The sequence below is a fragment of the Hibiscus syriacus genome, unplaced genomic scaffold, assembly GCF_006381635.1.
Source record: "Hibiscus syriacus cultivar Baekdansim isolate YM2019G1 unplaced genomic scaffold, ASM638163v2 tig00110403_pilon, whole genome shotgun sequence".
Classification (NCBI taxonomy): domain Eukaryota; kingdom Viridiplantae; phylum Streptophyta; class Magnoliopsida; order Malvales; family Malvaceae; genus Hibiscus; species Hibiscus syriacus.
Window position 1 is genome coordinate 50,368 of NW_024062723.1, and position 27,961 is coordinate 78,328.

General features: G+C 33.9%; 2 pseudogenes; one reads left to right on the top strand and one right to left on the bottom strand.

Moving 5' to 3' along the window:
- The first annotated feature begins 8,959 nt into the window (after positions 1 to 8,959).
- LOC120123880 lies at positions 8,960 to 9,977 on the top strand (annotated as a pseudogene).
- A 14,709-nt stretch (positions 9,978 to 24,686) lies between these two features.
- Positions 24,687 to 27,842, bottom strand: LOC120123816 (annotated as a pseudogene).
- Positions 27,843 to 27,961: the final 119 nt, after the last annotated feature.

Here is a 27,961-nt window from a genome sequence, read left to right on the forward strand (position 1 = left end):
GTTTAAATTTTTTTTAATCATTCAAGTGTTTAACGTTACCAATGTTACATTGGGTGTGCCTTGGGTGGCTTTTTAACTGTTTTTTGCAGGAATGTTGTTGTGTTAATACTTGTAAAGAAGACTATGCAAAAGAGTCATGTATTTCTTGAACTCACTTTACAACAACAGTAAGCTATGCTTATATAGTTTTCTATAATAGCTCATATACTCACACAAACTACCTTAACTAACGTAACAACTTCGTAACAATTCTTAACTGCTCTTAATAGCTTTAACAACACATCCACCAACAACTTCAACTATCCTCAACTGTATAACAGTCTATAGTCTTAATATTCTCCCTGCTCTCTTTTCTTTCTCCTCTGCCAAATGGAAACACTTGAACTTTTGATCTAAACTGCTCAAACAACGGTCTGGACAGTGGCTTAGTAAGTTCATCCGCAACTTGATGGCTCGCTGGGACGTAGTTAACCATAACTTGTTTAGCAGCCACTTTCTCCCGCACAAAATATACGTCGAGTTCCACATGTTTAGCCTTTGCATGATACACCGGATTACTGCTCATGGCCACAGCACCACTATTATCACACCAGATGACTGGTATACCTTGATTCACAACACCCATATCTGTCAAAAGAGCACCGACCCAAGCCACTTCAGCTGCTGCATCAGCTACATTGCGATACTCTGCTTCCATGGTGGATCTTGACACTGTCTTTTGCTTCTTGGAAGTCCAGGATACAATGTTATCCCCTACAAGCACACAATGCCCTGATATGGACTTCCTATCATCAAGGTTTCCACCCCAATCTACGTTTGCAAAGGCTACTATCTTCATATTCACTCCATACGGGGCTATCACTAACCCATACTTAAGCGTGCCTGCAAGATACCGAAGTATCCTTTTAACAGCAACCAGGTGGCTCTGACGCGGTGCATGCATGTATTAAGCTACTTGGTTCACACTATAGGTTATGTCAGGACGAGTATGACACGCATATAGTAGTTCCCCAACAACACTGCGATACTCCTTTGCATCAATTAGTAAGTCACCAGCCTCTGATTGTAACTTGCTTAACACCATATGTGTTACTACTGGACCAGCTTTGTCCATGCCTGTTCTAGTCAGCAGTTCAAGAACAAATTTTCGTTGGCTTAATACCAACGATCCTCCACACCTTTCAATTTCTATCCCAAGAAAATAACCGAGCTTTCCCAGGTCTTTTAACGAAAACGCAAGATCCAGCTGTTGAACCATATCATCAATTTCTGTGTTCGAACTCCCAGTGACTATAATATCGTCGACATAGACTAGCATGTAAGTGTACACACCATTGTTATTACGTATGAACAATGACGTATCAGCCCTAGATTCAACGAACCCCAGCTGAAATAAACACTGCTTTAACCGAGCTTGCCAGTTCCTAGGCGCCTGTCGAAGTCCATACAGGGCCTTGTTCAACTTACACACAAGATGGCTGCCATCTTTAGCATACTGCTCAAAGCCTGATGGCTGCTGCATATATACGTCCTCATGTAATTCACCATTTAGAAACGCGTTGTTAACGTCAATCTGGCGTAGCTGCCATTGTCTTGTTACAGCCAAGGACAAAACCACATGGATTGTGGAAAATTTGACTACTGGACTGAAGGTTTCGGTGAAGTCCTGCCCTGGTACTTGCGAGTACCCCTTAGCGACCAAACGAGCCTTGTATCTTTGAACAGACCCATCTGGGTTAGTCTTAAGTTTGAACAATCATGTGCAGCCAACAACCGACCTTCTACGTGGCAGCTTCACAACAGTCCACGTCCCATTACGTTGCAATGCATCGAGCTCAGCATAAAATGTTGCTTTCCAGTTAGGGGACTTCAACGCATCATATATATTGCTTGGCTCCACTGTCTCTGAAGACATCATGAACAGCTTAGGTCGAAAAACACCACACTTACTTCTTGTCATCATAGGGTGAGCATTTACAGTAGGTATGTTTGGTATTAAGAGTTCTTGCACAGCTTCATCATCAACATTCGAAACCACAGGTTCTTGCACAACAGCACCATTAACGTTCTCACCAGTTTGACCATCATTAGAGTTTACTGTAGGAACATGTCCACCATCACCTTCAAGTATCTCATTAGTCGAAGTATCTTGCGCATTTTCTGAAGCACACTGTAGACTCTCTGAAGTACTTTGTACTGGTCCATGTACTGCATCAGTAGTTCCCACAACACCTGTTATCGCTCGTAACTGTTGAATGTTAGTTACAACCTCCAAGTCAGCCGACTCTACTACACTGTCATTTGTAGGAGCCTTGGTGGTCAGAAAACTGACTCATCAAATACAACATGACGCAAAACATAGACCCTTCCACTCAATGCAAGGCATAAGTAGCCTTTGTGTTGTGAACTATAACCCAGGAAGGTGCACGCTTGAGATCTGAACTCAAGTTTATGAGCCTGAAACAACCTGAGGTGTGGGAAGCACTTACACCCGAAGACCCTCAACGAAGTGTAATCAGGTTTTTTTCTAAATAACTTCTCATATGGGGACATGTCACTCAACACCTTGGTCGGAAGCCTATTAATGGTGTAAACTGCAGTCATGGCAGCATAAAACCAGTATTGTGTAGGCATGGATGCTTGAGCTAACAGAACTAGAGCCAGCTCAATGATATGTATGTGCTTCCTCTCCACAACTCCATTCTGCTCGGAGGTGTGAGGGCACGAAAGCCTATGATTGATGCCATCTTGCAGTAGAACACGAGACAAGCTCCTGTACTCGCCACCCCAATCGCTTTGAATCGCTTTTATCGACACACCAAACTGATTCAACACTAGTTTTTGAAACAACCGAAACACCACTATAGCTTGAGCCTTATTATGCAGAAAATAAATCCATGTGTGCCTTGAATAGGCATTAACAAACGTCAAATAATATTTAAATCCTTTGGAGGCAACATGAGCCGGTCCCCAAAGGTCAGTGAACACTAATTCGAATGAGGCACAATAAACAATAGTGGAATCAGGAAATGACAGCTTATGACTCTTGCCAATGCAACAAGCATCACATTTTTCATTCATATTCGAAGAGAATGATACATCAACGTCCCTACACGCTTTCACAATAGTATTATAAGAGGCATGTCCTAACCTCCTATGCCAAAGAGCATACAGATTAGAATTATTAACACCAGCAAGACTAACTTGGGCTTTTTCACAAACAGTCGATGAGCCAGACTCAGAGAACATATACATGCCATTCTTGACCTTCCCCGAAAGCAATACTTCACCTGTGGAGCTATCTCTAACATAACAGCCATGCGCATGAAATTCAAAGTACACCTTATTGTCCCTAGCACACTTTAAAACCGAAAGGAGGTTATTTGTTACACCAGGTATAAACAAAAGATCATTCAGAAACAACTGTCGAGATAACGAGGGTAAAATAACATTACCAACCATGTTAACTGCTAGTGACATGCCATTACCCACAACAAGATTACCTAGGCCAAAGTGTTCAGTCTGGTGAGTAATATTCTTGGATTCAGGTGTAACATGATGTGTAGCACCTGAATCAACCACCCATTGATTCGAGCTAGTTGCTAATTCAGCATGAGCCGAGGAAGTCTCTAGAGTTATCCCATGCTTCTTAACATGACAGCATTCACAGTTGGCGCTCTCCACAGTGACAAAATTAGCACCAGCTGATCCTTGCTTAGGACGAGACTACCCAACCTCATCATCAAGACCATTAGCACCAGCATTCACAGTTGGCGCTCTCCACAGAGTTGGCATTGAACGCATGGCCTCCCTCGACCACGCCCTGTGGAACGTCCACCAGAGTGATATCGATATGCTGAACTACGATTACCATCAGCAGCATTACTTGTTAATCCATGAGCAACATGCGCACTTGCCACAGCATGTTCTTATTGGGCAGCAAACCCAGCTAGTTGTGTCTCAGCATCAACTAGCATAGTATAGATCCTATCTAAGGGAAGAGACTCACCACTGGATGTTATAACAGCCATGAACGATTGGTAGTCCCTTGGGAGTCCTTTAAGAATGCTAGCAATGTGCTCTACAGCAGGAACCAGACTGCCGCAAGATGCCAACGCATCACATACCTCCTTAACCTTAGTAAGGAACACTCTCATACTGTCATCTCCCTTTCTGAGTGACTGCAGTTTATAGTGTAGATTCATAACCGACGTTGTGGATCGGTTTGCAAAAAATTGCAAGACTGTTTTCCACACAGCACCAGCCGTTTCAGCACCAACGAACTGCGGCAAGAGGTGACTGCTGATGGTGGATAAAAGCCAGGAAGCCACATCACTGTCCTGAGCAACAAAATCTCCATATGCCTCGTTAGCAGTCAGCTCACCATTATCATCAAGAACTATTGCAGGTGGAGACTGCATCGTACCAGTGAGCAATCCCTTTAAACGATGACTCCTCACAGTAAGAAGTATCTGTTGTTTCCATAGTAGAAAGTTTGACTCATCAAGAACTACATTCACTCTTTTATTGGTGAACATCTTCACTAATTCTTGAGGGAACCTTCAGCCAGCGGAACAAGAACTTCAAGCAGAGGCCTCTATTCAATTACACAGCAACAATTCCTCCTCCATAACGAATGGCAAATGATACCATGTAAAGAAGACTGTGCAAAAGAGTCATGTATTTCTTGAACTCACTTTACAACAATAGTAAGCTATGCTTATATAGTTTTCTACAATAGCTCATATACTCTCACAAACTACCTTAACTAACGTAACAACTTCTTAACAATTCTTAACTGCTCTTAATAGCTTTAACAACACATCCACCAACAACTTCAACTATCATCAACTGTATAACAGTCTATAGTCTTAATAATACTATATGGTGCTTTGTTAATTTTGTCCGAGTGGGATGGTCAATAACAAGGTTTGAGAGTTCTACACAGTTGATCCATCACTCAAGATGTTATTTGTTTTTGTTCTGTAATATAGCGATGTTTGCCTTCATTTAGGCTAGTTCGGATGATTTCTTGTTTTGTGATTTTTGGATGCTGCTCGATTATTTCATTGTCATCAGATGGTTTATCTTCACACATAGTTGTTATTAGTACGCTATTTTTAGTGCCTGCTTAGTCTTGATCTATGTTAGGATATGTTGTGAAATTAGCTCTTGGGATTGTCATGGAGGGGCCAGTGCCCGCTTTGATGTTTTCGTTTTGTAAGCATAAGTGGACTTGTACTTTGTACCTTGTTAAGAGTATTCTTTTCCTCCAACTAAGTTTAGGTGGGTTTTTAACGAGGCTCTTAATGTAGATTTATTTAATTAATAAAATTCATCTTGCCAAACAAACAAAAAAACGTTACACTTTAGGTGTCTGAACCGTAACTGTTGTTAAAATCTACTATTAAGTAAAACATTTCATATTTTGATAATTTTATTTTTTTAAATAAAAATTAAAAATATATATTAAAAAATACACAAAAAGTTAAACTAACCCTAAAACTTTGAAAATCCTCATTTCAACCCTTAAACCTACACCACCCACCGCCCTTTTCTGTTGACAAAGCTTCAACTGATGTTTTGTAACCCACAAACTCTAGGTTGAAAATTTTCACGTGATCCTGACGGATAATTGGTAACAACTATGGCTGCGTATAACTAGGAAGATGGCAGGAACTACATCAGCGGTGGTGGTCATGGCCGGCAAGGGCGACGGCGGTGGGTTACGTTTAGGGATTTAGGATTTTTAGGGATTTGGGGTCCTTTTGTAATTTAAGAGAAATTAGGTTTTTTATAAATCTAATAATATTTTTATTTTTCCCCAAAATTACCAGAATATGACACGTGCCACTTAACGAAGAAAAATAGCGGTAGTTATGACCCAAACACCTAAAGTGATAACGTTTGTAACATTTGACACTTGAATCATTCAAAAAAAAAAAGTTTGGGCATCTATTTGTGAAAAATTGTATAGTTTGGGCATTTATTTTATAATTAAGCCTTTATTTAATTATATATGATTAAATAAATAATTGAATTGTCCCATCTAGGGTTGGGATTATGTACAAGCTTCCATTAATGGAGAAAACAAAGAGACGGACTTTCTTGCACGACTGCACCCAAGTTCTATTAACAATCAAAGATATCATATAATCACGTGTTTATATTTATTTATTTATTTATCTTACTAAATGAATTATTAACGTAAATTTTAAAAATTTAAAGAAATAAATCAAGAACTCATTACAATTTACAGAAGTTTTTCAAGGACAATGGATAAATACGATGGTTGAGTCTTTTTCCGATGGCTTTGAAAGTCCAAGGCATAAGGCATTATGCTTAGCTGTGGTGCAACTAACATTGTAATGGTGGTGGGCCGTTGGAAAGATAAGCGACGACCACCACTGCCTGCGCATCCCTACGGGACCCTCGCCTGTTTGTGTTACTCCCAAACAAGTTTCACTTTTGTTTTTCTTAAAGAAAAGATTAAATGATGGCTCGAATCAGGCTCCTTAAAAAAACCTTGTTGTTCGACTCGATTTTGTTGTCTGTTAAGCTTATAAAAATTTTCATTTTAGTTTTTTTTTAATTAATCACTTGTATTCGATTTATTGACCGACTAATCCAGATCAGGTACTACAGAGGCGAGGGCGATCCTCCAACCTAATTTGCTCCATTCACAACCCAGTTTTTTTAATTCTATGTAATATATAGTAAACTAATAATTATTAATTTAACATCTTTATTATCATCTATTAACAAATTAATAATTATTAATTAAATTTTCTTTTTTTTAAATAAAATATTTTAAAGGTAATTATTAAAGAAATATAAAATATTAATGAACCATTTCCGAATTTTTAAATTGAACTTTATTTGATTGAACTCGTTAAACTCTTGAAGTACGTTAACTTGAATTAAATATCAATCGAATTGAATTAAATAAATTACGTACTGCTCAACTCGTTAAACACCATTAAAAACGATAGTAGAGATTAATGTTAACTAAGAACTTAACATGGATCTTTTACTATTTGATTCATGTCCGGTCAACACAATTTGACCATACTCCTCATCTGTTTAATAAAAGGTAAAGTGATCTTGAGTAGTATAAATAGATTGTAAAACGATTAATATTAATATATAAGAAAAATCAACAAAGTTTGTTGAAGTAATAAATTATATCATTTAAGTAAGTTTTAAGTTTTAATTATTATATATATATATAAATTTTTGTTTAAATATTCACTCATTATAATTAGACGTATAATTCAGATAGATCTAAATTAATTAAAAAAAATTGAAAACTGAAAAGGTAACTAAAAGAAAAAGAAAGATGTGAACGTATTGACACGTGATCCTGATCTGAGTTGGAAGCATTATCGCAAATTGCCGAGGTCGCTTTCTTCTTCCCCTTATGTTAAGCAAATTGGCAATCAGCCTGGCAAGTGGCAACGGGCAGTTTTTAAAAACTAAAATAAAACAAATGTGAGATAAAGCCGTTAGAGTAAGTTTGTATTATAAATTTAGTTAGATTTTATTACGAATAAGAACAAGTGACCGATTGTGGATAGGGATGACAAAAAAAAACTTGAATCTGATGGGGAAAATCGAAAATCGAATTAAACGGGGATGGGGAAAAATCGTTTATGCTAAACGGGGACGGGAAAAAACCGTTTATGCTAAAACGGAGACGGAGACGGGTTTGGTAATCTCCGCCCCGATTACCCGCCCCGATATCTGTCCCGATAAATATTAAAAATAATAATTATTATATATATAATATTAATAAATTTAATTTAAATTAAAAATATATATAATATTTATATATTTAATTTAAATATATATATACTCGGCCTGATACCCGTTTAAATAACCGTTTATGCTAAATAGAGATACACGTTTCCCCGTGATTTTTTAAACGGAGACAGGTATGGGTTTTTTAAACGGGGACGGGGGGACCAATACCCGACCCGAACCCGACCTGTTGCCATCCCTAATTGTGGGATAACAAATAGAAAAAAAATAAATATAAACTTTGTGGTAATAAAAAATTTCTCAACCCAAAATCTAACCAAAATATATTATTCTCGATTATCACTTATCATAATCGATCATCACTTATCATAATCGATCATCGTTATCAATAACCGTTGAACCTTAAAATTTTCAATTTAATTTGATTGACCTTCTATAAATCTAATATTGATTTTATAAAAAAATACCATACTCTATAAAACTTAGGCTAAAATCCTTCACCTTCGTATCCATATCTATCAAATTAAATGTAAGGTGAAACCGATTTAATGAATAATTGGTTCTATAGAATTAAGGATATTGTTTTATTAAGTCCTTCAATTATTAATTGCTACAAAATGGTCCTCCAATTATAGAATGATGTTTTGTTGAGTCCCTTGACTATTAAAAATTATAAAATGGTCACCCAACTATTCATTATGTTCCAAACACGTTTTTTTAATTAAAAATTTGACAATATTCTAAGTTAAACGTTAACTTGCTGACTGTGCTATGATAAAATCTTATCCTAAAATATCAAAGACTATCATATCTCAGTCATCATATTAACATCCAGCTTAGACAACCGCCAATTTTTAACGGTAAAGGACCAGTTTGGAACATAATAAATATTTCGGCGACCATTTTGTAACTTTTAATAGTCGATGGACATAGCAAAGTAATATTCAATAATCGAATGATCATTTTGTAACTTTTAATAGGCAAGAGACTTAATAAAACAATAAAGTTAGGGGACCATTTTTGTACTTTACCTTAAAATTAATTAGATTTCTAGATATTTTCATGTTATACAGTTGTTAAAAATTAAATATCTATTTGGCGGTAAGACTAAATCTGGGTTCAGTGCATAGTATAATCTCTTTATTGATTGACACTGTATTAAATTTCTCAGCCGAAGACAGCAAATTGAAGATAAAATTGGCAAACCAACACGGCTAACAAAGGTGTCACGGGGATTACGTTACTGGCTAATGGTAACTTGGTATTGCATGATAAAAATGGGAAATTCGTTTGGCAAAGTTTTGATCACCCGACGGATACTGTTGGTGGGTCAATCCGTTAGAATCAACGGTCGGAACAAGCTCGTTAGCCGAACATCTGACGTGGACGGTTCCAATGGACCGTATAGTATTGTACTAGACCGTAAAGGGTTCATTATGTACCTGAATAACTCCGGTCAGCAACTTATTTACGGGGGTTGGCGAGAAGAAAACTTTGGAGACATCGTGACATTTGATGCGCAGCCTGAAAACGAAAATGCAACAGCTTACGAGTTAGTATTGGTACATGAACAAGCTAATCAGAGCACTACTTCTACGACGGGAAACGGCCGACGACTTCTCCAAGTTCGTCCAACCCGCGGAGGCAACCTAGTCAACCTTAATAAACTCAACTACAACGCCACGATCTCTTTCTTACGACTCGAATCCGACGGAAACCTCAAGGCGTTCACTTATTACGACCAAGTGAGTTACCTAAAATGGGATGAGAGCTTTGCTTTCTTCTCAAGTCACTTTGAGAGGGAATGCGCTTTGCCGTCGAAATGCGGCGCTTTCGGATTATGTGACAAGAGAATGTACGTCGCTTGTCCAACTGTTGGGGTGGAGCGAAATCTGTAAACCGCCGAATCTCGTGCCTTGCCGGAGCGGAGCTAAGGTCAATTACTACAAAGATGTAGGGGCGGAACATTTTTTGAACCCACGACGGTGAAGGTCCGATGAGAGTCGAGCAATGCCGGGACAAATGTACCAAAGACCGCAAATGTGTGGGGTTCATTTACAAGGAGGATACATCAAAGTGTTTGACAGCCCCTGTTCTTGGGACATTGATAAAAGATGTTAATGCTACATCTGTGGGATATATCAAGTACTCCAAGTAATTTAATTTTTTTCTCCTGGGAGTTTTGTATTTAAGTTTGTTGAAAATAAGATTTGGGTTTGATTATATATTGGGTGATTTATGTCTAATAAGTGTATTTTTCTTTATGATTTTATATAATTTTTAAATAAAATAAATACTTATAATTCAAACACAAAATTAATAAATGCATATACAAATATCTTATCACTGATCATTTGTTGATCATATATAGGATGGTAATTTCATCCACATCCGACGGGTTCTAACTTGATTTTATTACATCGTGTTGAATTTTTTTTAAAAAAATTAGGTTCAGATTGGATCGTATTTTTTAAAAGATGAAGTCGGGTTGGGTCAGATTCGGGTGGAGTGTGAAAAAACTCTGAATCGACCCGACCCGATGATAATAATGTAATTTCCTTAAAAATTTTATACTTTAAAAAATCAGGTCGAGTCAGAGTTGGATAATATATATATATATATATATATATATATATATTCGGGTTAGATCAGATTGAGTGTAGGATATACAATTTTTAGGTCGAGTCGGATTGACCAAAAACCCGATCCATTGCCGTCCCTAATCATATATATAAGAGAAAAAGATAGGGACACATATTAGGCTTATATTTTAGATTTTCACTAATTGGGCCAATGGAATCTTCACCGGTTAGCCCAATACATGATTATATTATTTGGGCTATTTAATATTTCAATGGGCTAGAAGATTTGAGTTTATTCCAATAGAATTTGTTAAAAGTTTTCTTGGGTAAATTTGGTTAAGATGCTAATCTAATTGAGTTGATTAAAATTTTGTGTTTCTTCAACAAAATTGAATTATTTAAAATTACCAACTAATTTGGATTCAATATTATAAAGTTTTATATAGGGTGATCCTTTTAATCTGGTTTCCTATACTCACAATCTCAAGATTCAAATATCTAATCTTACTTAAAGAATCTGGTACATTATCGCACTAAACGGTTGTTGTTTGAAGAGGTCAAGAGTTTGAGTAGCAGCAACCATAGCAGGGTGATTGAATATTCATTCTCAAATGGTTGATAGTATATAGAACAGATACTACTTGTAATTACCTTATCTTAATAAAAAAATTATGGACCTCAATGTGTAAATAAACAAATATATAATATATGGATGTATTTATATATGTTTGACAAAGAGAATGCTTCTCAATTATTTTCTTGTCCAAAATCGGATTTTCTTTCAAGTTGCTCATCACGGTTATTCAAAAAATTTCTATGAGCGATTCATTACATGAACTAGTGTATCGTGCGAAGCTAAATATTTAAAAAAAATTATATATTTAGTATCAAATTTTAATTATAAATATATTAACAATTAGTTGATCAACCGAGATGATATTATATTATTTAAACAAAATTATGAATTCGAAATCATGATGTTTGTGAAGGGAACAAATTGAATTACGAATAAGGGTTGATTATCTATAAGTTTTGATGTTTAATTTACAATTAGAGTGTAATCAGAATTAAACATAAAAATGTAATTTAATATTGGGTAAACTAAATCAATGGTCACTAATATTTGACTAATTTTTTATTTTTTCACTAAAATTTTAAAAGTAATAAATCGGTCACTAATATTATTGATTTGTAACAAAATGATCACTAATGTTATCGATTTGTAACAAAAATGATCACTCTACCACCATCCCATTAAATGATGATGTGGCAACATTAACAAAAATGTTAATATTTTATTTTACCCCCAAATTACTACTAAAACATCAAATAGGTCATTGAACAATGGATTTATATTTAGTTTACCCCAAAAAGCTTTCCAATTTTTATAATTTTTTTTCAAACAATTCACCACCTTCATTATATTCGAACCAGGTTCCTTACAAAATGAAAAACACACCTAAACAATTAGGAGCACTTTCCTTAGTATTTCTTTACCAAGGAATGTACTCCTAATTGTGTGTTTTTCATTTTGTAAGAAACATGGTTCAAATATAGTGAAGGTAATAGGGTGTTTGGAAAAAAAATGGAAATTAGAAAACTTTTGGGGATAAATTAGATATAAAATCATTGTTCAATGACCTATTTGATATTTTAGCAGTAGTTTAGGGGCAAAGTGAAATATTAACATTTTTTTAACCTTGTCACATCATCAATTTAACGGAGATGACGGTGGAGTGACCATTTTGTTACAAATCAATAACTTTAATGACCGATTTGTTATTTTTGAAACTTTAGTGGAGACTTTTTTTTTACTCAAACATTAGTGATCATTAGTGTAGTTTACCCTTTAATATTTACTGATTTATATATATATGGACTATGATCTAATTACATGTAAAACTTTTTAGTTTTACACCCTTTTAGTATCATTGAATGAGAGAAAATCAAAGTATGAGATTAATAGTAGAAAATGAGAAGATATTGATTGGAAAAAAATAAAGATTTAATCGTAACATTTTATTTTTCCTCATCCAACGATCTTAAAAAAATGTAAAACTAAGTATTTTATGTATATTCTAACCATATATATATATATATATCACATTCTTCGAGGTGTAAGCTAAACCATGAAGCTGATTAAATATTGATGTACTATTTTAAGTAAATAAAATAATAGGAATTGAAAATTTCAAATCAAATATAAAGCTAAGAGAAAAATTAATTATTCAAATTAAGATTCAAATTAAAGATTGAACTCGCAACTGTCACAATCCTCAAGCAAGAAGCCAACGAGACACATCACGTGCTTCTTCATTCCCAGTCTTGAACAAAAGCCAAAGATGCTAATCCTTGATCATTATGGCTTTTAATACCCCTCAAGTAGGGCTAATAATCGATTTAAAATGTAATTAATTGGCTTCTCTCTGGAGGAATACCAATACGTGAGGAGGTGTTGGATTCGACTAAATTTGAATATGGGTACTTTTGAGTTTGACCTACTACAAGTACGAGACTTTTAGATTTTACATTTGAGTACTTTTAGTTCAAAAAGTTCGTTTTAACCGTAAAACTAACGTTAAATGGATGAAAACTGAAAAAAATATGGTAGAAACGGTGGTTTTAAACCAACCGTAAAAATTAGGCTTCATAGTTTTTTCATTCTACCTTTATGTTTAGAATCAAATTTATAATTTTTACCCTTACCATTGCATGTGTTCTACTCAATTATATATTTTCATTTTATTTTAATAACTTAATACAAATAGGGGTGTTCATTCGGTTAATTCGGTGGCCGAACCGACCGAACTACTATTTTCGAATTAACCGAACTTTTTTTTTCTTTAACCGTTAACCGAACCGAACTTTTTTTCGAAAATATTAACCAAACTGAATAAATTTTGGTTAATTCGGTTAATTTTCGAATTAACCGAATTTTTTTAGAATTTTAGAATTTAATATTTTTTTAATTAAAAAAACAATTTATAATTAATTTAAATAATATCTAATTATAAATAATATCTAATTAATTTGATTCAAACATTTTGTATTTAGTTTTGATATTATTTTAATTAATTAATATTGATTTGGGTTTTAAATGGATTTTAAATGGATTGGGCCTCTTAATATAATTATATTTAAAGGTTAATTCGGTTAATTAACCGATTTCGAACCGAATTAACCGTTAACCGAATTCCAAAAAAATCCTTAACCGTTCCCCGACCGAATTAATTCGGGCCGACCGAATTAACCGAACTAATTTGGTTCGGTCGGTTAATTCGGTTAAAACCGAATTTTGAACACTCCTAAATACAAACATCCTTAAAAAATAATTTATTACTTTTAATAATTTATTTTAATTATTTAAAAATAAATAAAATTCATGATTTATATATTAAAAATATTAATAGTGAGTTATATAAAATATAGTTTCATTATAATTATATTTTTTATTTGTATCTTTTATATTTTATTATAGTTTATATTGATATAATTCGTATATAAAATATTTTTTTGAATTTATTATAGTTTATATAATTCATATATAAGTGTAAATATAATTTAAATGTTATATTTTTAATTTACAACTTAGTATCTATAATGTATATTTAATAACTTCTTAACAACAATCTCAAATAGTTAAACTTATGAATAAAACTTTTAAAAGTTTGTTTCTATAAAGCTTTTAAAAGTCGCTTTTCAAAAGTAATGTCAAACTAGTTCTAAGTTCGTGTCTCTCTTATTCTTATCTTTTCATTTAATTTTCTTTTGATTTAAATCTAGATAGCCATCATCTTGTTTTGGTTTCTTTCTTTTCTCATATTCTTGAAGTATTGTTTTTTATCTGATTTATAACATGTTTATTCTTGTGATTTAATCCATGTGTCCTACATGTTATTTTCCTTTTTTATTTTAGGCTTAAGGGTCATCTTTATCCCTCTAGTAGACTCAATTCATTATTTTCGTCCCTATCGAATTTTTCACATAAATTTAGCTCTCAAAGTAATTTAGTTGCATCATTCTATACTTTATCCCTAACTTAAAATCATAAATTCTAAACGCTAAACTATAACCCTATAACCTCTAAAGTATAAGCTCTAAACCCTAAACCCTAGCTTAAAACCTTAAATAATAGTAAATATTTTAAACATTGATGCAATCGAGCAACTTCGAAAGACAAATTGATGCGAAAATATGATAGAGACGAAAATAATAAATTAGGTATATTACAGAAGCAAAAGTTACCGTTTTACCTTTATTTTATATTCTTAAGATGGGTTAAAATCCTATAAATAATTTCTTAAGATTCATATTTTCCTAAATTCTTTTAACCATTTTCTCTAATTTTCCCCTCATTTTGATTCTTATCACCGAAAATTTAAAATTGGATTTATCTGATCACATTTAAATATGAGAAAACGAGTTTCCCATGGAGATGAATAGTTTATTGAAAGCCATCTTTAATAAGTCTAAAAATCAACGCGTTTTACATTTTAAGAAGTGTGCATTTTTTCAAACATGTGAATGTAGTGAAATTAACTTAATCAACAATTATCAATAGAAGTTGGTTCAATTGATAAGTAGTTTAGTATCACTTGAGTAAGGTTTCAAGTTCAAGTTTTTATATATGCAAAAAAATTCTACTGAGAGAATTGTCCACCAAAACCAAGTTTACGATACAGGTCGGTTCAAATTAAACAAGACAAAACCTTAAAACTAGAAGAGCAATAGTAAAAAAAAAAACCTTAAAACGACAACGGCACGGGCCTGCATTTTATATTTGTAAATTTGTATTACCTTTCCAAATTAGGTCAAGGTTGATTTCAACCTCTAGGAAACTTTTTGGTGAAGAAATATTACATTTTGTTTTTGTGATTTTGTCGATTTAAACATTTTGTGTGTGTTGTGAAATGCTATATATATATCTTCTTTGCATAATTGTTTGATGCATTATGAATAATTGAATTTAGATTTACTAATTGACAAAAAAATTCCCAATTCAATTGTATCTCTTTATTAGAAGTATTCATTTCTCCATTTTTTTCGTTTTATTTACTCTTATTCTGTATGTTTATACGAGATGGATTGAGTTGGTGTTCGGGGCGGGGGTTGCATCCATGTAAATCTTCAATTTTCATATATTTTAAGTGTTTTCTTTATATATTTTTTATTAATGATTTAATTTTACATGTATGAAATTTTATAATTTTATATCCTCTACATTCCTCATATAACTTCTTAATAATTCACGCATCTGACATAAAACCATACTCTTTTACTCCATTATTATCGTTATAATAATTAAGAAGACAAACAACGAACAAACCAACCATGATTGGAAAATAAAAATATTAAGATTTACGATAATAAATTTAAAAGGGAAAAGCCACGAACATATGAAAATAATTCATTATAATATTAAAAATATAAGAGATTTAAACATTGTAATGTCCCAATTTTCAGGTTAGGAGTTTCGGGTTAACCCGAGAGAGGACTATATAAACCCAATAAGCTTGTGAGATGCACTTGTCCAATTATGGATTGGGTTGGACTTGGGTTGAGCCCATTATGGAACAAAAAAGAAGCATTTTGATTTGGGTTTGTTTAGGGAGGACTAAAGTTGTTATTTTCCCCACCAATTTTATAAAGGACGAAACCCATTAAATGAGACTATGTCACCACATTGGGACCATGTCCCCTTTATACTTGTCTTCTTTCTCTTTTCAAACTCATTCTATTATCTTTTCCATCTCAAGCCAAGATGATAACTTTGTAGGAAAAGATTTCCTTGCTGAATCGAAGAAGGTAAGTGGAGTAATCTCTTCTCTTAGAGCTTCATTTTAAGCCCTCCATCTCTACAATGGTTATAAAAGCCATGGAAGAGGTTTAGTGGGGTTTTGGGTTTTGAAAGCCTTGGAGTGATTCTAGTTCGTTTAATGTTTAGAAAGCACATTCTTACCTTCTTAAGCTCTTATTTGAGTCAACAACTCATTTCCATTGATTATCCTAGTGAGAGAAGTGAGTGAAAGCTCTAAGGTGAAGGGAAAAGAGAAAGAGGTGCTTGGGTGAGACTTGGGTTGATTCTTCTGCTCCTAGGTGTAAGGTAACAAACTTCTAACCTTTCCTTACTGCTTGTAGACTAGCATGTGTAGTTTTGGTGCCTCTATGAGTCTATGAAGGATTTGGATGCATTTGGGGCTTTAAACACCATTTGGGGGGTCTTGGGACTTTAAAAGGGTTTTGGAAAGGTTTAGATAAGAATAGAGTCTTTTTGGCTTAGGGTATCGGTAATAGAAGAATAGTATTGATACTGCCCGTCGTAAAATGAAAATATTCAAAGAGTTTTGTGAGGTGAGTATCGATACCCCAAGAAGTATCGATACTACTCAGTAGGTATTGGTACTAAGGGAAAAGTATCAGTACTCGTGAGCTTGATAAGATTCCAGTAAGCTATTTTGGTATCAGTACTTATAGGAGTATTGATATCAAGGTAGAGTATCGATACTCCTAATAGGGGTATCGATACCAAGGTAATTTCCAAAATATCGAATACAATTTTAGTACCGATATTCGGGGAGGTATCGATGCCATAGGAGGGGAGTACCAATACCCAATTAGGAGTATTGGTACCATTGTGAAATGTTAGGCTGTAAGTCTAGCTTGGATAAGGACGAAATCAAGGGGTTTGGTGGGGTGAAACCTTTTAATAAGCTTACAAGTGGAAATCTTAATGAATTGTGTGATAACATAAGATCTTAAAGATGTAAGACTCCATAAGACTTATGCCTTGTTTGACAGTCGGGAAACACTAAGGACATCCAGGTTACTTGTGTACGACATTGATAGTTGAGTAAGGGATTATCTGGATATATCCAATCCAGTGCTGGTGCACTTAAATGCTAGTTGGGTGTGTGTTGATGCTAAGTGACCAGTATCCCAAGTACTCTAGAGGAGTAGACTAGCCAGGCGAGGTTTTGATGCTATGTGATTTGTACCTAACTTAAAGAATAAGGAGACACTAATGTTTTGTGACCTAGGTCTCACCTAAGGTTCTTTAGTAAGGAAAGAAGGGCGTGAGTTCTGTGATGCTAAGTGACCCCAAGCTACACCCTGATGCTACTTTTATTGTCGTGATAGTGTATGCAAATGGTCATAACAATACTTGTAGCATGCTTTATATGTTGGATGCTGTAGTAAAGTAGGGTTATTTGTGTGGCACTGAGCTTGTGAGCTCAGCGTATAAAATGCATTTCCGTGCGCAGGTTCTTCAATGTCAGTCGAGTAGCTCATCGTCGGATTCTAGGAATTCCAGACTCGATCTTTTATTAGAGTATACTGTCATAGGCCCTAGATATTTATTTAAGTGTTAAACTCTATTTGTACTCGTGTATTTTGGAGACTGATGTTGGAAGTTCCCTATATTTTAATTACTTATTTTGTAAACGTATATTATTTTAGTATTTATATTATATCGAATATTAATTTGGTCAAATGCTTTAAAAATATTATCCACTTGGATGGTTCCGTGTGACATTCTAATAATCTGAATTTCGGGTCGGATCTAATTAGGGTGTTACAAACGTCACATGAATCTAAATTTGCATCTTAGCATAATTGTTATATTTTGACCTAAATTATAATTTAATTAAGTTAGATTTTATTATAATTTTATTGGTTAAAGATTACTTGGTAATTAGGTTTATTTAATAAAGTAAATATTTATTTTAAGCAAGAATTCTTATAGAATAAGAATTCTTAGTGACAAGTATTAGATTATATAAATAGCGAGATGTAATTTGTTTTGGGATCCGTGTAATTTTTGAGGTTTATGTTGTAAATATAGTTTTGTAAGAATGTTGGAAGAGTGTTTTGTGATACATGTAATATCATTTATTTGTGCTCTTCGCGTTCTCTACGTTTATATAGATTATTGTTTATCTCGTCCGTAGAAATAGGCAAAGTTAAACCACATTAAATCTTGTTCTTGTATATATCTTATTTTATGTATTTTTTACCCCCAAATTCCTAACAAATAGTAGCATGAGTTATGATTCGGGCTGTTGAATTTTGAAAGAATTTGTTACTATAAATTTGTTAACTATTTGAAAACATGCAAGAGAATTTGCTGTAATGAATTTTCAGTTGTAGAGGAATAATTCTCAATAGATCTAATAATATTTCAATGTATATTATATAAGAATTGAATTCGTTGAAAAATTAACAACAGTGATTCAACAAATATGCCACTTACGTAAATATATATATATATAATGCATTAACAGCGGTGGGAAGTGTTGATGGTGGTGCAATGGCCATATAATGATGGCTAGTGACTTCCATGTTCAAAGAGAAATTGTTGCAGTAACAGCTCAATTCTCGGAACACCATGAATTCCTCCATTGAAGCTCCGAAACGTGGCGAAGGCTCAGCCCTCTCATGGGCGTTCATGGCGTTTTGTATTGGATTTGTATCTCCATCACTGCTCATTATAATATATGGGAAAATCATCTCAAGGGTCAACCAGCTCGTCCACAAGATATACTGTAATTTTGTGCCTATCCCATCAACCAGAGTCAAAACCAAAGTGTTGGAAACAAGGAGGTGAAAATTTTTGAGTTTTTCAATCTTGTATTTATCAATTATTCATATTCGTCCGTTTAATATCTGGTTGGATTAATCTACATCAAATGTATTGAGATTTTTTTTATAAATACGATTCTTTCAGTTCAATTTATTTTATTACATAAATTTAACGATTTATTTTAAAGAAAAGTTGATAAAAGATAAGAAAATAAATGGAACAATGGTTGTCAAAATTCTAATAATTAAAGTTATCTTAAATGAATTGATAAGGACTTAACCCTATAGTTAATAAGGGCTGCCAATATTCCTCAAATTCAACATGGATTAAAGAGCATTAGTTTATTTATTAATTTATAGATACCTAAACAGAGTATTTATATAGTTAATAAGGTAACATTAATTAAGAAAAAAGTTTATTAAAATAATTTTATTTATCATCTAAAATAGAGTTAAATAGTTTTTTTTAAATTAAATATTGTATCATTTTTTAAATATTAAAACACATGATATGACCATGACCTTGCAGCACAAGGTATCCGACTGATCTGCACTCTGCAGCAGTATATCAAGTCACTCAAACTAGCTTTTAATTGACAGTAAAAAAGAAAACCAGGTGAGAAATGGTAAAACTTAGTGGTATTAGACTAATGTAGCTATAATGATTGCTTGGATGATGGAAGCATAATTATAAATAATAGAAAAAAAGTATAGTTGATGCTAATTACGATTAAAGAGAATAATGTGATAGCTAGAAAGAGAAGAACTAAAGCACTTCATAGGCCCCATTGCTTGTCCCCCTCGATTTAGCTCCCCGTTGATGTGATCTTCATCTTCCTCTATCATCTCTGCAAATTTGTTCTTCTTTGATTAGGCAAACACAATGATGTCAATCAACAAAGGGAAGGAAGTAGCTGAAGGCTCTTCAATACCAGCTGCTGTTGCTGGTACTGCTGTTGGTGGCTGGTGTTGGTGATCAGCAGAATCCGCCTCCGTTGAGCCGATACGAGTCGCAGAAGCGAAGGGATTGGAACACTTTCGGTCACTACTTAAGGAACCAAAGGCCATGGTTGCGCTTTCGCAGTGTAACGCTAACCATGTCCTCGAATTCCTTCATTACTCGATCAGTTCGGCAAGACTAAGGTGCACTTACAAGGTGTGTTCTTTGGGCAACCGGAACCGCCCGGGCCGTGCACATGCCCGCTTAGACAAGCTTGGGGTACTCGACTCTCATTGGTCGGCTCCGGGCCGCGTACGAGGAGAATGGCGGTTGCTCGAGACCAACCCTTTTGCAGCGGTGCTATAAGGATTTACCTTCGTGAAGTGAGGGATTCCCAGGCTAAAGCTCGGGGAATTCCTTATAAGAAGAAAAAGAAGAAGAGGAATCCATTGAAGGCTAATGAGTTAGTCAAGCTTCCCAATTCAGCAACCTTGATTCTCTTATGGTAATTAATTTATTATTTTCCTTCATTAATAGTCCTAGCTAATAGTATAAGATCTGCTATCCAAAATACAAGAAAATAATTGAATTTTACTATGATTATAGATTAAGTAAGCCTTAACTGTCGGTTGATTACTTTAAGAAAATTACCTGTATGAAGAAAATTACTGAAAAGAAAGAACAATTTCTTAATACCCGAAGCCCTGTTTAGAACTTATACATTTATGCCAAAACATTTCTCCCATGGATGAAAAACCCTAGAGCTTCAAACCCTAATTTGTAACTTTGTTAACTTCAAGAAAGACAAAACAGAATAACAGTACCTTAATATCAATAACAAACATGAATTTTCTATGAACACATACAAAGCTCTTCTTCTTGCTCTTCCCGTTCATTTTCTCTCTCTCACATGCAAAATCTCAGTAATCTCTTAGTGAGTCCTTGCTCTTTCAGGATTCTGCACTCATTGTGCTCGCCGTTAATGGCCATAACACTTTAATATATATATATGTCCCTTTATAATTTTAAGAAAATATCATGATTGAACTTCAAGATCATCACCAGGACAGTAGATAAACCCAAAAAACTTGTTCATTGTCTTTGTTCTTTTGCTGCAGATAACATAACCTATCTACTAAGATATCCTACATATAATAGATTAAGATATACCGGATTTCATTAGATTTATAATAATACAATAATAAAAATAATAACTTTTTTAATGATTTGATTTAACTGCCATTAAATGAATGTCCTTTTTTGGGTTATAATTCTATTTGCAATCAAGGCAAGAGAATCAGATCTTCTTTGTCTATATCAGAAAAGTGTAATTGTTTACCCCTATTTTATATAACCCACAAATGCTTTGCAGCTAATATTAGTGTCCAAGCAACATGATCATGCAAAAAACATCATAATTATGCCAAAATCATTAACAAATTTCACACACCGTATCCTTTAGAATCATCTCATCAAGAACCCCAGATTTCAAGTTCACTGATCACATGATTAAATCATATTTCAGGTCCTAAAATAGAATTGCAAGAGCTGAATCAGTTTGCTTACTAGTTCTACACCATCTTGCTAAAGTTCCACATTCTTACTGGGAATTCAGAAATCATTCCTCCTTGGATCAAGATACAGGTAGATGGCTAGATATCAGCACTGTGTTTATTGTTTTAAATGAGAATCAAAGCGGGAAATGGGACAATATATAAAAATAATAGGATATAAACTGGTAAAATATATATGGATATAAACTGGATTTGAAGAGGGTAAGTTGCTTTGTGTTTCTTCTTCTTTTTATTTTATATTTCAAGTTAGTTAATTAGTATTTTGTCAAATGCAATTAAGCATGCTTCATGAACTGTTATTCTCCAGGTATATGTATAGTATATTGATTATAAAAACGACTTTGATAATTTCATACTTCAACTGTTCTATTTTTTTTATAATTTGTAAACTAATATATGGGATCTTCTTCAACATCTAGGACTAGGAAGATAGTACATCAAAATTATTACATGTAAATTAGTTGGCTCTCTAGGACCTTTGTATATCATATTATCATCTTTGTCTGTTTGTATATCTCTAGTTATGTCATATATTATAATACAATTACAGATATTTGAATATTAGGATTTTAGGCGTAATGACAGTCGTAATAATATAAGGAAACCCCCTTTTTATATATTTTCCTATTTCATATATATATTTTCATTCCCACTTAAATTTATCTTGTCCCACATCTTCATAATGTTCTTTTGATTTGTACAGTAACGTCATTGGATCCTCTTCAGGGTTAATAAAAAAATTTACATGAGCTAGTAATTACTGTCATTAACTTTCCTTCTTCCACTCAAGGATAAAATTTCTCCTAATTCCCACTATTTCCAAGTCCTCTAACCAGCTAGTATATCTGCAATTCTTGTTAACTTCTAGTGAAAAATGGCCAAATTTTCTGATATTTTGAACACAATAACCTTATCCCTAATCAAGCTTAGTTCAAGTAGTTTTTGTAATGCTTGTCCTACTCTTTAAGAGATTGAATATATGGATAGATTGAATAAGAGGAAATTCATATATAAGAATAATTCCAAAATTCAAAAAAAAATACTTGGTTTGGAATTAATTATAGCAAACATCATGATCCCCTTTAGAAGCAAACTTGAAATGAAAAGGTGGGGCATTGAGAATATACTGTACAATTATCAAAGTAGGAACATATAAGCAAAGTAAAGATTCAAGCCAATAAAGGTTGATAAGGTATCTGGAAATTGTTGAGAAAAGTTCAGACTGAACGCTTGAACCAGGAGAGGCTGATATGCTTTGAGGGGCCAAAATCTCAAAGTTTGAGAGTATTGAAAGTATAGCTACATAGAGTTGTCCCATTACTTATCTTCTCTTTCATAGACTTCAAGATTCGAATCTCGAATATGTTCGATATCATCTCTTCTGATGTATACCTAATCAGTCTTCTAGACTTTGAAATGATATCCTTTTTAGCCATTCCTTCCCTAGATAGTATAACAGCACTAACATTGGATGTCTATCAGATTGTACTAGGGAGATGACAAATGAAACATTATATATATCAGATGGAGGAGGCACATTTGATTCTTTTAATATTAGCCTACATCAAAATGAGGAGTTTTCTCTTTTCTGTTTGCATTTTGCTTGTATGCATACATGTTTCAATGGCATGAAGCAGATAATTTGCATCATTTAAGTTTTAGATAAATGCAAATATGTATATGGAATTATTGGAGGCTAATGGGCAATCATCATATAGGTTAATTATAGTTTGAGAGCAAGAAAATATGCATTGATAGAGGTACATGATTCCTAAAATTCTTTTCAATTAGTTTAGATTGGATTATTTGAACAGTTAGATTTGGATTTGAAATTATTATTATTAAGAAGTTTGTATTATTTCGATATCACCTTTAGATTCTCTTTAAGATACAACAGACAAGAAAGATATGATTTGACCAGTAAAAATTCTTTTTATTTTAACGATCCACTTTTTCAAATAATGTCTATTCAAAAGATATTTATTTTATAATATAATCATTAAAAGATTTATAAAAGATCTTGTCGAATCATCTTTTCGATTTTTGTTTATTTCAATAGCACGATAAAACGGAATTCACACCTAAAATGATTATGCATAGGCAGTAGTGTTTAAAGATGAAAGGATGCATTTCAGCCTTTAGCATTGTCTTGTTGTGGAAGCAAGTTGAAAGACCCTAAAACCATTTGTATGTAACCTTAAACGAAGAGGGTATAAATGCAATTGCCACTCTTTTTCTCTCTCTTAAAGACCCGCATGGCAGGTGTTGTTTCAAGGGTTCTTAAAGTTGTAGCAGGTTTTCAAATAATAATCCAATCACTGTGATGGACAAGGGATTAGATAGCTGATTCCATGAAGAAAAATGATTGTCATGTCGTATAAACTCGTCTCTAATATAAAAAAAAATTGTACGTCTGTTTTTACTTATTTCAACATCGTTTTTAGGTAAGAAAGCAAAGCTTCTCGGATATAGCTGAGGCTTCTGCCACCGCAACGGAGCCGGTATCAACCCGAGGTTTGCCGATCGACCAAGCGACCGACATGATTACAGTACACAATTGTGGTACCAGCTCGATCCACCAATCCTTCATAGGAGTGATCACAATTTAACTTTTAGAAAATGGCTCTAAAGGCGAAGTCTTTTTTTCGATTTAGAAGACTGTAATTAAATTATTGGGTAAACTATGCATTTAGTGGCTAAACTATCAGTTTTTGTACGTTTTACTATCTATATTTCTAATTTTTTAAAATCATACCTAACATTTAGTTTTATTCATTTTAGTATCATGCAGTTAAAACTTAACACGTTTAGTACCTAAACTATCAGTTTTGATCGTTCTAGTACCTAAACTTTCAATCTTTCTAAAATTAACGTTAAATTTTGAACAGAAATACTAAAATGAAACAAAAACTAAAGTTTTTTACAATGATAATAAAATGAAACAAAAATTAAACTTTAGATACGATTTTGAAAAAATTAAAAATTTAAGTACTAAAACGAATCAAAATTGATAGTTTAAATATTAAATGTATAATTTACCCTAAATTATGGATTGAGTCACCACAGATGGGAAATGTTTCATCTTCGAAAAATTAACGAAAATTCAAAACTAAAATATTTCCATAAAAATAAAGAAAAATTTTCGCAAATTTTAAAAGGAGAATGTCCAATCATAACGTCGCCTCGAAAATTCTGTGAGTAATTGAAAACTTTTAAACTTTAGTGATCAAAATAAGTGTGAAGAAAGTCGAGTAATTGAAAATTTTAATTAAACCCTCTAAAATAATGCACATTATGAGGTTGTGATGCAGGAATAAGAATTGAATTAAAGCATCAAAGGACAGTTTATAGGAAAAAAAATCTCAGGATTCCGCCAAACCATAATGTTCTCAAACTAACAATTTAGATTCCTCCATGGCTTGATTTTGCGAAGAACTGTCGTACTTCAAGCTTTTCGTGACATCGAAGAAATGTGCCACGGCTTCTTCGGGAGTCCCGACAAGAACGCCGTGACCCAAATTAAGGATGTGCCTGTGTGGTCCTGCGCACTTAACGACCCTGGAAAATAGAATGCACCGGTTAGAAGCATGGTTTAAGTTATGTATAACACAGAAACGGAACTTCGAGATCGAAAAGCTTATGCATCTTTATCATTGTGACTGATATTCTAACATTGCCTTTCTAATGCCTTTGAATACACCATCTTATATTAATCAAGTGACCTTTGTGTGTGTGTGTGTGTCCATAACAATATTAGCAACCTATGAAACAAGAATCCACATTCGAATATAGATAAACTAAAATTCAAACACAAAGTTCGAATGATACAGCAAACCTTTGAATTTCCTGTGTCACTGCAGGAAGTGGGGCAAACAGGTAAGCAGGGTCGACATTTCCCTGCACACCGATATCACTACCCAACCGCTTCCTTCCGTCAGCCATATCCACTGTCCAGTCGAGTCCAATCACATCAACCCCAGTTCCTTTCATGCGCTCAAGGAGGCCACCGTTTCCATTAATGTAGAGAACAAGGGGTGTTTTAGGGCATCTTTTCCGTACTATGCTCACAATCTGCAAATTTCAAGAACCCAAAAGAGAGACATTAGAAGGTATAGAAACATGTAATCCCAGGAAAATACTCTCAAGCCACTTAATAGGAGTCGATTGCAGGTAGTAACTGGTAATAGAAGAGGCTCGCCTAATGTTTCTGTCTACTTTTTCTATATATTTATAAAAAGCGGAGCTCTTCCTTAAAATAAATGAATTTTCAAATTCATAACCTTATATGGCTTGCTAGATGGCTGCTTTTAGCCAAATAAATGTTCAGGTTCAAACCAAACAATCTCTTGAAGAAGTAAAAGACTTACAATTTAAACTTTCGATGAAGACGACATTCAGCCTTCCGGTTTTATATCGAATAATATACTTGATTAGTTTTACATTTTAGCCATTCACTCATATTAATGAAATATGATTTTGTTTCTTATAGTTTGCCGTCACCTTATACCAATTCTTCAGGAAGTAGAAAGACAGCAATCAAATAGAGCCTCAAGTATCATGCGTGGCTTAATTAGCTTTAAGACAAAAAAATAGCTGGGGAATTTCTAAGAAACGAGGCGAGAATTATTCAGTAAGGCAATACAATGATGCTTTCTCCAATCAACTAAGTTCCAAATTACCTCTGTTATGTAAGTCTTTGACCATTTCTCCCACATATCAGGTGGTAGCTGGCCACCCCATGAATCGAATATTTGTATGCAGTGTGCTCCAGACTCCACTTGGTAAATAATGTATTCAGCTATCGCCTTTGTTAAATGAGAAAGAAGGGCCCTCAGTAAATTTGGTGCTGTGTGGCACATACTCTTTATGTTTGTGTAAGTGCGGGTTGTACCTCCCTCTACTATATATGTGGCAATTGTCCAAGGAGCTCCGACAAAGCCCAGCACCGCTGCGTGATCTCCAACCTACACAAAAAAGAACTTATATAAGGAAAAGAAAAAGAAATTTTTAGAAAATTAACAAGACATTTTATATAATGCATACTATTAAAACGGAAAATAACCTCCTGGCGCAAAATCTTAAGGGACCCCCAACAAAATGTAGTTTCTCCAAGTCAATAGGATGCAATGCCTTCAAGCAATCCTCGGAGTGAATCGGTGACTGAATGACGGGACCCCTAACTTCTTCAATGTCAAACGGGACACCAAATGCAGGCAGTGGAGTGAGTATATCAGAGAAAATTATCACTCCATCAGGGCGGAAAGCTTCCCAAGGCTGCAAAGAAATTTCCACAATGAGATCAGTTGTCTCGGACCTCTCTCTGAAGGATGGATGTTTCTCTGCAAGCTTTCTGTAAACAGCCATATACCTTCCTGCCTGGCGCATCATCCATGCAGGAGGTCGACTTACAGGATCCCCTCTTGCAGCTTTAACCAACAATGGATCTAAAAACCAGATGAATGGAGACGGAGCATAAGATGATAACATCTTTAAAGTCCAAAGACAAGAATGTTCTTGCCATTCTGGATATACCAACAACAACACTAAAAAATGACTTTTCCACTAGCAAGGTGGAATAATTAGTCAAATTCGTACAGGTTACAGAGAAGGATCTCGAACTGAATACCATGGAAGTTCACAGCTTTTATAACTATACCATTAATCATATTATCATCTATTAAAAAAAATCGTCATAATACCATTGAATATTGAAGTGGTTTTACATCCTAAACCAAGGCATATCGATTCCCATCCATGCTCCAATCATTACACTACTATAAACATAGCTATAAGAGAATCTAATCCATTTCAACTATGGCCTGGTCTTATTTTCAGAACAAACAGTAGCTTGTGACAAAATGCATTCAGTTCTAAACAAAATTCTCCTAAATTACAACCTTTGATCATATTCACCAAACACCCATAATTTATAAACAAAACTACCAACCAGCCCAATCAAGGAAAAAGAAAAACGAAAACGCATTTCGAATTAACTCAACCATAAGAAACCCAGAAAACTAGAATAAAAAGAAAAGCAAAGCTATGGAATGAACTTCACCAGTAGCAGAAGAAGAGCAAGCTACAGAAAACTTCTTAGTTTTTGTTCTTTTAGGAGAAGAAACAAAAGCTCCAGGGGATTATTAGTTTCATTAGATTGAAACCCCAACTGCACTGTCAAGCTAGAGGATTTAACTCCCAAGGAACTGCAAGCACTGCTTGAAAAATTGAAGAAGAAGAAGAAAATCAGAAAAAAAAGATTAAAAAAGTTGAAATTTATATATAATTGAAATGGGATTTTGACCTTGTTAGTGAAAAGCAGCTCATTTTGTTTTCCTTTTCTGTTTACGAGGAGAATTTGCGACGCAGGTTTTAGGACTATGGTGGAAGTTTACATTGTTCTTATCTTTGAAAAGAAATGGGGAAAATACAACAAAGGTCCCTATACTTTTAATAAAAATCAATGTGACTCTAGTATTATTTTTTCTCTCAATTTAGCCCTCCAACTTAGAAAATAAACCCTGTGA